Consider the following 12,909-nt stretch of genomic DNA (forward strand, 5'->3'; position numbering starts at 1 on the left):
TTACGAATGGAAGACTGAATTTCAGTATTTGGTCAGTAAAGTGTCTGCTGATATTACAAAGCAGAATACTTAGATGAGAATTGATATATGGCAGAAGACAGGCTCACTGTAACACTGCGATTCGATTTACTGTTACAGGAGAGATCTACTCCAGCTTAACAATCACTATCTCTACATGCGACACATCTTCCGGAAGTCGAAAACCGAATTTCGGAAACCGTTTTTCGCTGTCGCGTTTACATGTATAGGCCTGAAGCGGGTTTGTTAGCCCAGTTAAATATGGCGCCTGGAAAACAATTGTTACAGTTTGTAATTTAGTCAGCACAATCGCTATTTATCTTAAGTTAGACGAGGTGTGAACAGCTTCAGTATAATATTAATAGAAATCCTTCGCTGTACGAAAGGTCGCTGCGTCCGTATTAGCCAAAAATTTGTAAAAACAAGACGAAACCTGACAGCCCGAGCACGTTTCAAAACTGGTTGCGTTTGCATGGGAGCGAAAATCAACTGCGGTATTGGAAAACAGGCAACCAGAGGCGGATCTCCAGATTCGATTTTGAAGTCCTTACTTACCAACCAGAAGCGGTGTTGGCAAATCGATCTACGAAATCCGAGTTGGGAGCTCCATGTAAACGGGGTGAATACACCACTCGAATACCACATTAACCAAAACAATTCCAGATACATGTAAAGCGATTTATAAAGCACTGAAACAGGGATATCTGAAGAGAAATAAATGTTTGGTACGCTATATGCCTACCCCTATGAACCATGGACCTTGCCGTTGGTGGGGAGGCTTGCGTGCCTCAGCGATACAGATGGCCGTACCGTAGATGCAGCCACAACGGAGGGGTATCTGTTGAGAGGCCAGACAAACCTGTGGTTCCTGAAGAGGGGCAGCAGCCTTTTCAGTAGTTGCAGGGGCAACAGTCTGGATGATTGACTGATCTGGAATTGCAACAGTAACCAAAACGGCCTTGCTGTTGTGGTACTGCGAACGGCTGAAAGCAAGGGGAAACTACAGCCGTAATTTTTCCCGAGGGCATACAGCTTTACTGTATGGTTAAATGACGATGGCGTCCTCTTGGGTAAAATATTCTGGAGGTAAAATAGTCCCCCATTCGGATCACCGGGCGGGGACTACTCAAGATGACGTCGTTATCAGGAGAAAGAAAACTGGCATCTACGGATCGGAGCGTGGAATGTCAGATCCCTTAATCGGGCAGGTAGGTTAGAAAATTTAAAAAGGGAAATGGATAGGTTGAAGTTATATATAGTGGGAATTAGTGAAGTTCGGTGGCAGGAGGAACAAGACTTTCGGTCAGGTGAATACAGGGTTACAAATACAAAATCAAATAGGGGTAATGCAGGAGTAGGTTTAATAATGAATAGGAAAATAGGACTGCGGGTAAGCTACTACCAACAGCATAGTGAACGCATTATTGTGGCCAAGATAGACACGAAGACCACGCCCACTACAGTAGTACAAGTTTATATGCCAACTAACTCTGCAGATGATGAAGAAATTGATGAAATGTATGATGAGATAAAAGAAATTATTCAGGTAGTGAAGGGAGACGAAAATTTAATAGTCATGGGTGACTGGAATTCGGTAGTAGGAAAAAGGGAGAGAAGAAAACGTAGTAGGTGAATATGGATTGGGGCTAAGAAATGAAAGAGGAAGCCGCCTCGTAGAATTTTGCACAGAGCATAACTTAATCATGGCTAACACTTGGTTCAAGAATCATAATAGAAGGTTGTATACCTGGAAGAATCCTGGAGATACTAGAAGGTATCAGATAGATTATATAATGGTAAGACAGAGATTTAGGAACCAGGTTTTAAATTGTAAGACATTTCCAGGGGCAGATGTGGATTCTGACCACAATCTATTGGTTATGAACTGTAGATTAAAACTGAAGAAACTGCAAAAAGGTGGGAATTTAAGGAGATGGGACTTGGATAAACTGACTAAACTAGAGGTTTTAGAGAGTTTCATGGAGAGCATAAGGGAACGATTGACAGGAATGGGGGAAAGAAATACAGTAGAAGAGGAATGGGTAGCTCTGAGGGATGAAGTAGTGAAGGCAGCAGAGGATCAAGTAGGTAAAAAGACGAGGGCTAGTAGAAATCCTTGGGTAACATAAGAAATATTGAATTTAATTGATGAAAGGAGAAAATATAAAAATGCAGTAAATGAAGCAGGCAAAAGGGAACACAAACGTCTCAAAAATGAGATCGATAGGAAGTGCAAAATGGCTAATCAGGGATGGCTAGAGGACAAATGTAAGGATGTAGAGGCTTATCTCACTAGGGGTAAGATAGAAACTGCCTACAGGAAAATTAAAGAGACCTTTGGAGAAAAGAGAGCCACTTGTATGAATATCAAGGGCTCAGATGGAAACCCAGTTCTAAGCAAAGAAGGGAAAGCAGAAAGGTGGAAGGAGTATATAGAGGGTCTATACAAGGGCGATGTACTTGAGGACAATATTACGGAAATGGAAGACGATGTAGATGAAGATGAAATGGGAGATACGATACTGCGTGAAGAGTTTGACAGAGCACTGAAAGACCTGAGTCGAAACAAGGCCCCGGGAGTAGACAACATTCCATTAGAACTACTGATAGCCCTGGGAGAGTCAGCCCTAACAAAACTCTGCCATGTGGTGAGCAAGATGAATGAGACATTCTAAATACCCTCAGACTTCAAGAAGAATATAATAATTCCAATCCCAAAGAAAGCACGTGTTGACATATGTGAAAATTACCGAACTATCAGTTTAATAAGCCACGGCTGCAAAATACGAACACGAATTCTTTTCAGACAAATGGAAAAACTGGTAGAAGCCGACCTCGGGGAAGATCAGTTTCGATTCTGTAGAAATGTTGGAATACGTGAGGCAATACAGACCCTACGACGTACCTTAGGAAATAGATTAAGGATAGACAAACCTACGTTTCTAACATTTGTAGACTTTGTGAAAGCTTTTGACAATGTTGACTGGACTACTCTCTTTCAAATTCTGAAGGTGGCAGGGGTAAAATACAGGTAGCGAAAGGCTATTTACAATTTGTACAGAAACCAGATGGCAGTTATAAGAGTCGACGGGCATGAAACGGAAGCAGTGGTTGGAAAGGGAGTGAGATGGGGTTGTAGCCTCTCCCCGATGTTATTTAATCTCTATATTGAGCAGGCAGTGAAGGAAACAAAAGAAAAATTCAGAGTAGGATTTATAATCCATGGAGAAGAAATAAAAACTTTGAGGTTCGCCGACGACATTGTAATTCTGTCAGAGACAGCAAAGGACCTGGAAGAGCAACTGAACGGGATGGAGAGTGTCTTGAAAGGAGGATATAAGATGAACATCAACAAAAGCAAAACGAGGGTAATGGAATGTAGTCGAATTAAATTGGGTGAAATCTGAGAGTATTAGATTAGGAAATGAGATGCTTAAAGTAGTAAAGGAGTTTTGCTATTTGGGGAGCAAAATAACTGATGATGGTCGAAGTAGAGAGGATATAATATGTAGACTGGCAATGGGAAGGAAAGCGTTTCTGAAGAAGAGAAATTTGTTAACATCGAGTATCGATTTAAGTGTCAGGAAGTCGTTTCTGAAAGTATTTGTATGGAGTGTAGCCATGTATGGAATTGAAACATGGACGATAGATAGTTCGCACAAGAAGAGAATAGAAGCTTTCGAAATGTGGTGCTACAGAAGAATGCAGAAGATTAGATAGGTAGATAACATAACTAATGAGGAGGTATTGAATAGAACTGGGGAGAAGAGAAGTTTGTGGCACAACTTGACAAGAAGAAGGGACCGGTTGGTAGGACATGTTCTGAGGCATCAAGGGATCACAAATTTAGCATTGGAGGGCAGCGTCGAGGGTAAAAATCGTAGAGGTATACCAAGAGATGAATACACTAAGAAGATTCAGAAGGATGTAGGTTGCAGTAGGTACTGGGAGATGAAGAAGCTTGCACAGGATAGAGTAGCATGCAGAGCTGCATCAAACCAGTCTCAGGACTGAAGACAACAACAACAACAACAACAACGCTATATGGGCATGAATTTCTGTTTTTATTTTTGAATAATTTAATTCATAGAATTAGTGTTCCAACAACTACAACATTAATAAAAAAAAACATGAAACATATAAAGCACTTTTTAAATTGTGGCTTCCAGAGTTCAAAAGTAGACAAAGTAGAAGGGCGAGCTAAGATTTTTTTTGTATTTTATAGTGTCGTCCTCTATCCCAGCTTGTTGATAAGGTTTCTGGATGTTTACAGATGTGGAGATGGATGTCTGTTGTGATTGTGGATTTGAAGTCGCCTGCAGTGTATCCCACACGCCCTTCAGCACACGATTACTAGTATGCATTGTGCCCCTTGCTCGTCCTCCACCCCAGTCGAAGCAAGGTTATTATAAAGAGTCGAAGGAACATAGCAACTAAACGTTCCAGCCATGTTTACAAACACTCTACAGACCTCAAATAGCACTATCGATGTCAGAAATTCAAGCGATTACATTTTACATTGCAGTGAACAGAAAACGAACGACGTTTACTGTCAAATCTACGGCGAGGGCCTAGATTTGATCATATTTCTTTGACAAAAGGCGAGATCTGACAAAGTTCCCTATTAGACTACCAAATTTCTTTGACATAAGTGTTTGTACAAGTATATATGCCAACTAGCTCTGCAGATGACGAAGAAATTGAAGAAATGTATGATGAAATGAAAGAAATTATTCAGATAGTGAAGGGAGACGAAAATTTAATAGTCATGGGTGACTGGAATTCGGTAGTAGGAAAAGGGAGAGAAGGAAACGTAGTAGGTGAATATGGTTTGGGGCTAAGAAATGAAAGAGGAAGCCGCCTCGTAGAATTTTGCACAGAGCACAACTTAATCATAGCTAACACTTGGTTCAAGAATCATGAAAGAAGGTTGTATACGTGGAAGAACCCTGGAGATACTAGAAGGTTTCAGATAGGTTATATAATAGTAAGACAATGATTTAGGAACCAGGTTTTAAATTGTAAGACATTTCCAGGGGCAGATGTGGATTCTGATCACAATCTATTGGTTATGAACTGTAGATTAAAACTGAAGAAACTGCAAAAAGGTGGGAATTTAAGGAGATGGGACCTGGATAAACTGACTAAATTAGAGGTTGTACAGAGTTTCAGGGAGAGCATAAGGGAACAAATGGCAGGAATAGGGGAAAGAAATACAGTAGAAGAAGAATGGGTACCTTTGAGAGATGAAGTAGTGAAGGCAGCAGAGGATCAAGTAGGTAAAAAGTCGAGGGCTAGTAGAAATCCTTGGGTAACATAAGAAATATTGAATTTAATTGATGAAAGGAGAAAATATAAAAATGCAGTAAATGAAGCAGGCAAAAAGGAATACAAACGTCTCAAAAATGAGATCGACAGGCAGTGCAAAATGGCTGATCAGGGATGGCTAGAGGATAAATGTAAGGATGTAGAGGCTTTCTCACTAGGGGTAAGATAGATACTGCCTACAGGAAAATTAAAGTGACCTTTGGAGAAAATAGAAACACTTGTACGAATATCAAGAGCTCAAATGGAAACCCAGTCCTAAGCAAAGAAGGGAAAGCAGAAAGGTGGAAGGAGTATATAGAGGGTCTATACAAGGGCGATGTACTTCAGAACAATATTATGGAAATGGAAGAGGATGTAGATGAAGATGAAATGGGAGATGTAATCCTGCGTGAAGAGTTTGACAGAGCACTGAAGGACCTGAGTCGAAACAAGGCCCCGGGAGTAGACAACATTCCATTAGAACTACTGACGGCCTTGGGTGAGCCAGTCCTGACAAAACTCTATCATCTGGTGAGCAAGATGTATGACGCAGGCGAAATACCATCAGACTTCAAGAAGAATATAATAATTCCAATCCCAAACAAAGCACGTGTTGACAGATGTGAAAATTACCGAACTATCAGTTCAATAAGTCACGGCTGCAAAATACTAACACGAATTCTTTACAGACGAATGGAAAAACTAGTAGAAGCCGACCTTGGGGAAGATCAGTTTGGATTCCGTAGAAATATTGGAACACGTGAGGCAATACTGACCCTATGGCTTATCTTAGAAGCTAGATTAAGGAAAGGCAATCCTACGTTTCTAGCATTTGTAGACTTAGAGAAAGCTTTTGACAATGTTGACTGGAATACTCTCTTTCAAATTCTAAAGGTGCCAGGGGTAAAGTACAGGGACCGAAAAGCTATTTACAGTTTGTACAGAAACCAGATGGCAGTTATAAGAGTCGAGGGACACAAAAGGGAAGCAGTGGTTGGGAAAGGAGTGAGACAGGGTTGTAGCCTCTCTCCGATGTTATTCAATCTGTATATTGAGCAAGCAGTGAAGGAAATAAAAGAAAAATTCGGAGTAGGTATTAAAATCCACGGAGAAGAAATAAAAACTTTGAGGTTCGCTGATGACATTGTAATTCTGTCAGAGACAGCCAAGGACTTGGAAGAGCAGTTGAACGGAATGGATAATGTCTTGAAGGAAGGATATAAGATGAACATCAACAAAATCAAAACAAGGATCATGGAATGTAGTCGAATTAAGTCGGGTGATGTTGAGGGTATTAGGTTAGGAAAGGAGACACTTAAAGTAGTAAAGGAGTTTTGCTATTTGGGGAGCAAAATAACTGATGATGGTCGAAGTAGAGAGGATATAAAATGTGGATTGACAATGGGAAGGAAAGCGTTTCTGAAGAAGAGAAATTTGTTAACATCGAGTATAGATTTAAGTGTCAGGAAGTCGTTTCTGAAAGTATTTGTGTGTAGTGTAGCCATGTATGGAAGTGAAACATGGACGATAAATAGTTTAGACAAGAAGAGAATAGAAGCTTTCAAAATGTGGTGCTTTAGAAGAAAGCTGAAGATTAGACGGGTAGATCACATAACTAATGAGGAGGTGTTGAATAGGATTGGGGAGAAGAGAAGTTTGTGGTACAACTTGACTAGAAGAAGGGATCGGTTGGTAGGACATGTTCTGAGACATCAAGGGATCACCAATTTAGTATTGGAGGGCAGCGTGGAGGGTAAAAATCGTAGAGGGAGACCAAGAGATGAATACACCAAACAGATTCAGAAAGATGTAGGTTGCAGTAGGTACTGGGAGATGAAGAAGCTTGCACAGGATAGAGTAGCGTGGAGAGCTGCTTCAAACCAGTCTAAGGACTGAAGACCGCAACAACAACAAAGTATTTGACATATAAACTTTGACAAAGAAATGTGATAATGTATTAGCGACCTTACGACGACAGCTTCGTCTTACTTCAGATCCAACAGCGCAAGATGTGTTGGAACTCAGAACTCCTCTCTTCCTCGTTGTCATTGACATGTCTGTCTGTCTCTCATTGTCGCTGTCCCTCACCAACTTCCACTTTCCCTCTCTCTTTATTCCTCTTCCACTCGCACTGTCTCCTTCACTCTTTTTCTTAGCATTGTTCTCTCACTGTCAGCTATGTTCCACCGCCAGTGTGTCCCTCTCTTCGTTGTACACTGCACGCTTTCTCGCACTTAGCTCTTTCTATACCTCAACCAATGTTTACTATCTCCAGTATTTATTACTTTTCCGCCTCTTTCCATTGCCATTGTCTTCTTCTCTCTCAGGATAAAAGAGCGTGAATATGAACGCATGCCAAAGTTTACGGAAAATTTTTAATAGTCCTGAGGAGGATAGAATGAGGCAGGTGGTACCCCACTTTTCAGTCAGAGTCTTTCAAAACGGCTCTGAGCACTATGCGACTTAACTTCTGAGGTCGTCAGTCGCCTAGAACTTAGAACTAATTAAACCTAACTAACCTAAGGACAACACGCACATCCATGCCCGAGGCAGGATTCGAACCTGCGACCGTAGCGGTCGCTCGGTTCTAGACTGTAGCGCCTAGAACCGTACGGCCATTGCGGCCGGCCCAGAGTCTTTCAAACGGGAGTATATGTACCTTTTTTGTCCTCCGACAGGAGCGTTTTTCCACTGGTTTGCTTTTTCCCTTCCACAGTAGGGCATGTCACTCATATGAAAATAATTTTGTGGGTCAGTAAAATTTTGATAGCTTTGAACCTCTGTATCTCGGAAACGCATAAAGACATCAAGAAAATTTTCAAGATTGTTCCAGATTGGAACCTTAGGAATATATCGGCCGTTTTGGAATCTGTGACTTGGTTTTGGTACCAGAAAACCATGTTTTTGGAGTGTTTCTTGATAATCGATAAACAGTTTTGAAAACGAGAAGATGGCACCTCTATTTGATCCATTTTCTGCCCCGATTTCTCATTTAGATTTCGTCTCACACCAGATTTTGAGGGCGTGTTTTACGTGTACGTGTATGTGGAAGATAAGATCGGGATCTTAGCAATACCCCGTAAACATTACAGTCGTTTGCTGTGCAGAGTCGTCTTGGAATCTCGGAAACGAATAAGTGTATCAAGAGAATTTTCTAGTTCCTTCGAGATCGAGATCTTTGGACTATATTCTAATAATTTCAATTATTTGCTGTACATAGTCGTCCTGGATCCGTAGCGCGGTTTTGGTGCGAAAAAAGGCAAAAAACCTTTTTCGGGGTCTTCTAAGGGACCGGCCATGAACTAAGAGTGCTTCAATAAACCCACTGTAGACCACATTAGATGCCAAGAGAACCAGCTGATTTGCACCAGTTCCCTAAGTAAGAGGACTGTTTAATATTCATAATTTGATCCAGTACTCTATGACAGTGGCACTAAGAGGATCTTTCTATAGGACATACATGTAGTCCCTAGCGCAAGGGCTATCCACAACGCTTGACGATCTCTTGAAACGTCACCAGTGCAATCTGAGGCATGAGCCCCTGAAGAATTCCGTTTTTATGTCCAGACGTTTTTGAACATGTTGATCGGCTTGTGACACGGACAGCTTGCAACGTTAGTTTTGTCTTTCGGAATTGCAGGCATAGTAGATCAGATTTCGTTCCAATGGGAACAGCTGTGAATGCCGAATTTTACTTGGGCGTACTGCACGTTTGCGCAGAAATGTACGAAGAAAGATCAGAAAAATGGGACAGTGGCTTCCTTCTTCATCACAACGACGCACCGTTACATATCTCTCTCTGGGCATGGATGTGTGTGATGTCCTTAGGTTAGTTAGGTTTAATTAGTTCTAAGTTCTAGGCGACTGATGACCTCAGAAGTTAAGTCGCATAGTGCTCAGAGCCATTTTTAGCCATATCTCTCTCTTCATTTGCGAGTCATTGACCGGAAAAAGTGTTTCTGTCTGACCACATCTCCTTACGGACCGAAATTGTTCTAAACGCGTTGTCTGGAAATTATTTCGAGCAGTTAGTTCATGAGCCCATGCGAATAGTAGATGGTTGTGAAAACACAGCACTTGACCTGAAACTTCCTGGCAGATTAAAACTGTGTGCCGCACCGAGACTCGAACTCGGGACCTTTGCCTTTCGCGGGCAAGTGCTCTACCAACTGAGCTACCCAAACACGACTCACGCCCCGTCCTCACAGCTTTACTTCTGCCAGTACCTCGTCTCCTACCTTCCAAACTTGACAGAAGCTCTCCTGCGAACCTTGCAGAACTAGCACTCCTGAAAGAAAGGATATAGCTGAGACATGGCTTAGCCACAACCTGAGGGATGTTTCCAGAATGAGATTTTCACTCCGCAGCGGAGTGTGCGCTGATAGGAAAGCTCCTGGGAGAGCACTTGCCGCGAAAGGCAAAGGTCCCGAGTTCGAATCTCGGTCCTGCACGCAATTTTAATCTGCCAAGAGGTTTCATATCAGCGCACACTCCGCTGCAGAGTGAAAATCTCATTCTGGAAACACTTGACCTCTTAGTAACAATTAATCCTGAGTTAATAACGAGCTGCAAAACGGATGCAGGAATTAGTGAACACAGGGTTATTGTACTGAGATTGAATATTGTAACCACCAAATCCTCTAAAAATAAACGAAAAATATACCTATTCAAAAAAGCAGATAGAAATTCACTTGACGCATTACTGAGAGACAATCTCCACTCCTTCCAAATTAATGATATAAGTATAGACCAGATGTGGCTTGAATTCAAAGAAATAATATCGGCAGCAATTGAGAGATTTATACCAAATAAATTAACAAACGACGGAGCTGATCCAAGCGAACATTACTGTTCCATTAATATAATACTGCCCCACCAGCCTGAATCTGTGGTGTGATGCAAGTCAAGAGCACCTGTTCGCCTGGTTGAGGGCGTATTGGAACGTGAGTATCGACTTGGTGTAACAGGAAACGTGGTTTATCTGACTAGGGAACGTGTCTTCATCTACCAATGATCCAATATGGATGATCCCGTATCTACTTCAGTCGTAATTGATGAGGTCGTTGGGTCAATGTGGGAACAAGTAGGAACTGTCTGCTGTGGAGCCTCTTGACAATGTGCGCTGACTGGTGTGCGATGAAACAATTACGCCTGCACCAACCTTGCAGTTCGTCGACACAACGGCCAAAGACCGCCATTTGTCCTGCTTAACAGAGCGGGCAAGCCTTCGGCTTCCACGTCCTGTGGTGAGACATGAGCGTTCAACGCCTTGTCGCCTACACGTTCTTTCGTCGCCCATCAACAGCTTTTTGCTGACGCTCACGATAGTAGCTCGCGAACAGAGGACCAGCTTCGCTGTTTCCGAGATGCTCGTCCCAGGTACTCGGGCCATAACAGCCCCTTACGAATTTCCCAATTCACGGCCGGTATCGTTACTAAAATTATTTCCCAAGTTTCCCTACTCCGCTTATACTGGTGTGCGAAAGTACACTACTGGCCATTAAAATTGCTACACCACGAAGAAATGTAGATGATCAAGGGGTATTCATTGGACAAATACATGTGATTACATTTTCACACAATTTGGGTGCATAGATCCTGAGAAATCAGTACCCAGAACAACCACTTTTGGCCGCAATAGCGGCCTAGATACGCCCGGGCATTGAGTCAAACAGAGCTTGGATGGCGTGTACAGGTACAGCTGCCCATGCAGCTTCAACACGATACCACAGGTCATCAAGAGTAGTGACCGGCGTATTGTGACGAGCCAGTTGCTCGGCCACCATTGACCAGACGTTTTCAGTTGGTGAGAGATCTGGAGAATGTGTTGGCCAGGGCAGCAGTCGAACATTTTCTGTATCCAGCAAGGCCCGTACAGGACCTGCAACATGCGGTCGTGCATTATCCTGCTGAAATGTAGGGTTTCGCAGGGATCAATGAAGGGTAGAGCCACGGTCGTAACGCATCTGAAATGTAACGTCCACTGTTCAAAGTGCCGTCAAAGCGAACAAGAGATGACCGAGACGTGTAACTAATGACATCCTATACCATCACACCAGGTGTTACGCCAGTATGGCGATGACGAATACACGCTTCCAATGTGCGTTCACCGCGATGTCGCCAAACACGGATATGACCATCATGATGTTGTAAACAGAACCTGGATTCATCCGAAAAAATGACATTTTGCCATTCGTGCACCCAGGTTCGTCGTTGCGTACGCCATCGCAAGGCGCTCCTGTCTGTGATGCAGCGTCAAGGGTCACCGCAGCCATGGTCTCCGAGCTGATAGTCCATGCTGCTGGAAACCTCGTCGAACTGTTCGTGCAGATGGTTGTTGTCTTGCAAACGTCTCCATGTGTTGACTCAGGGATCGAGACGTGGCTGCACGATCCGTTACAGCCATGCGGATAAGATGCCTGTCATCTCGACTGCTTGTGATACGAGGCCGTTGGGATCCAGCACGGCGTTCCATATTACCCTCCTGAACCCACCGATTCCATATTCTGCTAACAGTAATTGGATCTCGACCAACGCGATCAGCAACGTCGCGATACGATAAACCGCAATCGCGATAGGCTATAATCCGACCTTTATCAAAGTCGGAAACGTGATGATACGCGTTTCTCCTCCTTACACGACGCATCACAACAACGTTTCACCAGGCAACGCCGGTCAACTGCTGTTTGTGTATGAGAAATCGGCTGGAAACTTTCCTCATGTCAGCACGTTGTAGGTGTCGCCACTGGCGCCAAACTTGTGTGAATGCTCTGTGAAGCTCATCATTTGCATATCACAGCATCTTCTTTCTGTCGGTTAAATTTAGCGTCTGTAGCACGTCATCTTCGTGGTGTAGCAATTTTAATGGCCAGTAGTGTATGATCATGCTCGGCAGTTTGGACGTACCGTCATATTGCGGGAGGTGGAAACTCCTGACTCTGTCGAACATGATCGTTCTGGTTTTCCAGGTGTTACCGTGTGGGGATGCGTAATGTTGCATGGGCGTAGTCACCTCCCGATCTTTGAACGCGGTACACTCACAGTTCAACGTAATTGAGACTCGGTACGCCTTCGCGGTGTGCGTCTTTTCATGGGTGCAGCCGCACATTTCGTCTTTCATGGATGACAATGCGCGACCATGTCTTGAAGTGTAGGCGGAGGAGCTCTTGGAGCGACAAGGTTTTCGGCGAATGGACTGACCTGCCGTTCCCCCGACTTAAATCCTACCGAGCACGCGTGGAATGTTCGGGCAGAAGTATCTCAGCACGCCCACGCACACCAGTAGCCATCCAGCTGGTCCCTAGGCACTTCTGCAGAGAATTACGACAACGAGATATCAGGGCAGCAATTCGAAGCCAATAGATCAAAAAACACTCAAAAATAAAATCCATGGTAACAAACGCAGTTTATTGGATTCAGTTGCATCTCGCCATGCCAGTTTCTTTCAAATATGTCCTCCCGTTAGATTATGACTCTGATACGTGGTCTTCACCTACCAATCGTATATAAACCCACTAAAAAGCAATTTTTTTTAAAAAAAAGTGTCTGACAAATCAGAATTCCACATAAGTACATGATAAGAGG

This window comes from Schistocerca americana, chromosome 8 (assembly GCF_021461395.2).
Source record: "Schistocerca americana isolate TAMUIC-IGC-003095 chromosome 8, iqSchAmer2.1, whole genome shotgun sequence".
NCBI lineage: Eukaryota > Metazoa > Arthropoda > Insecta > Orthoptera > Acrididae > Schistocerca > Schistocerca americana.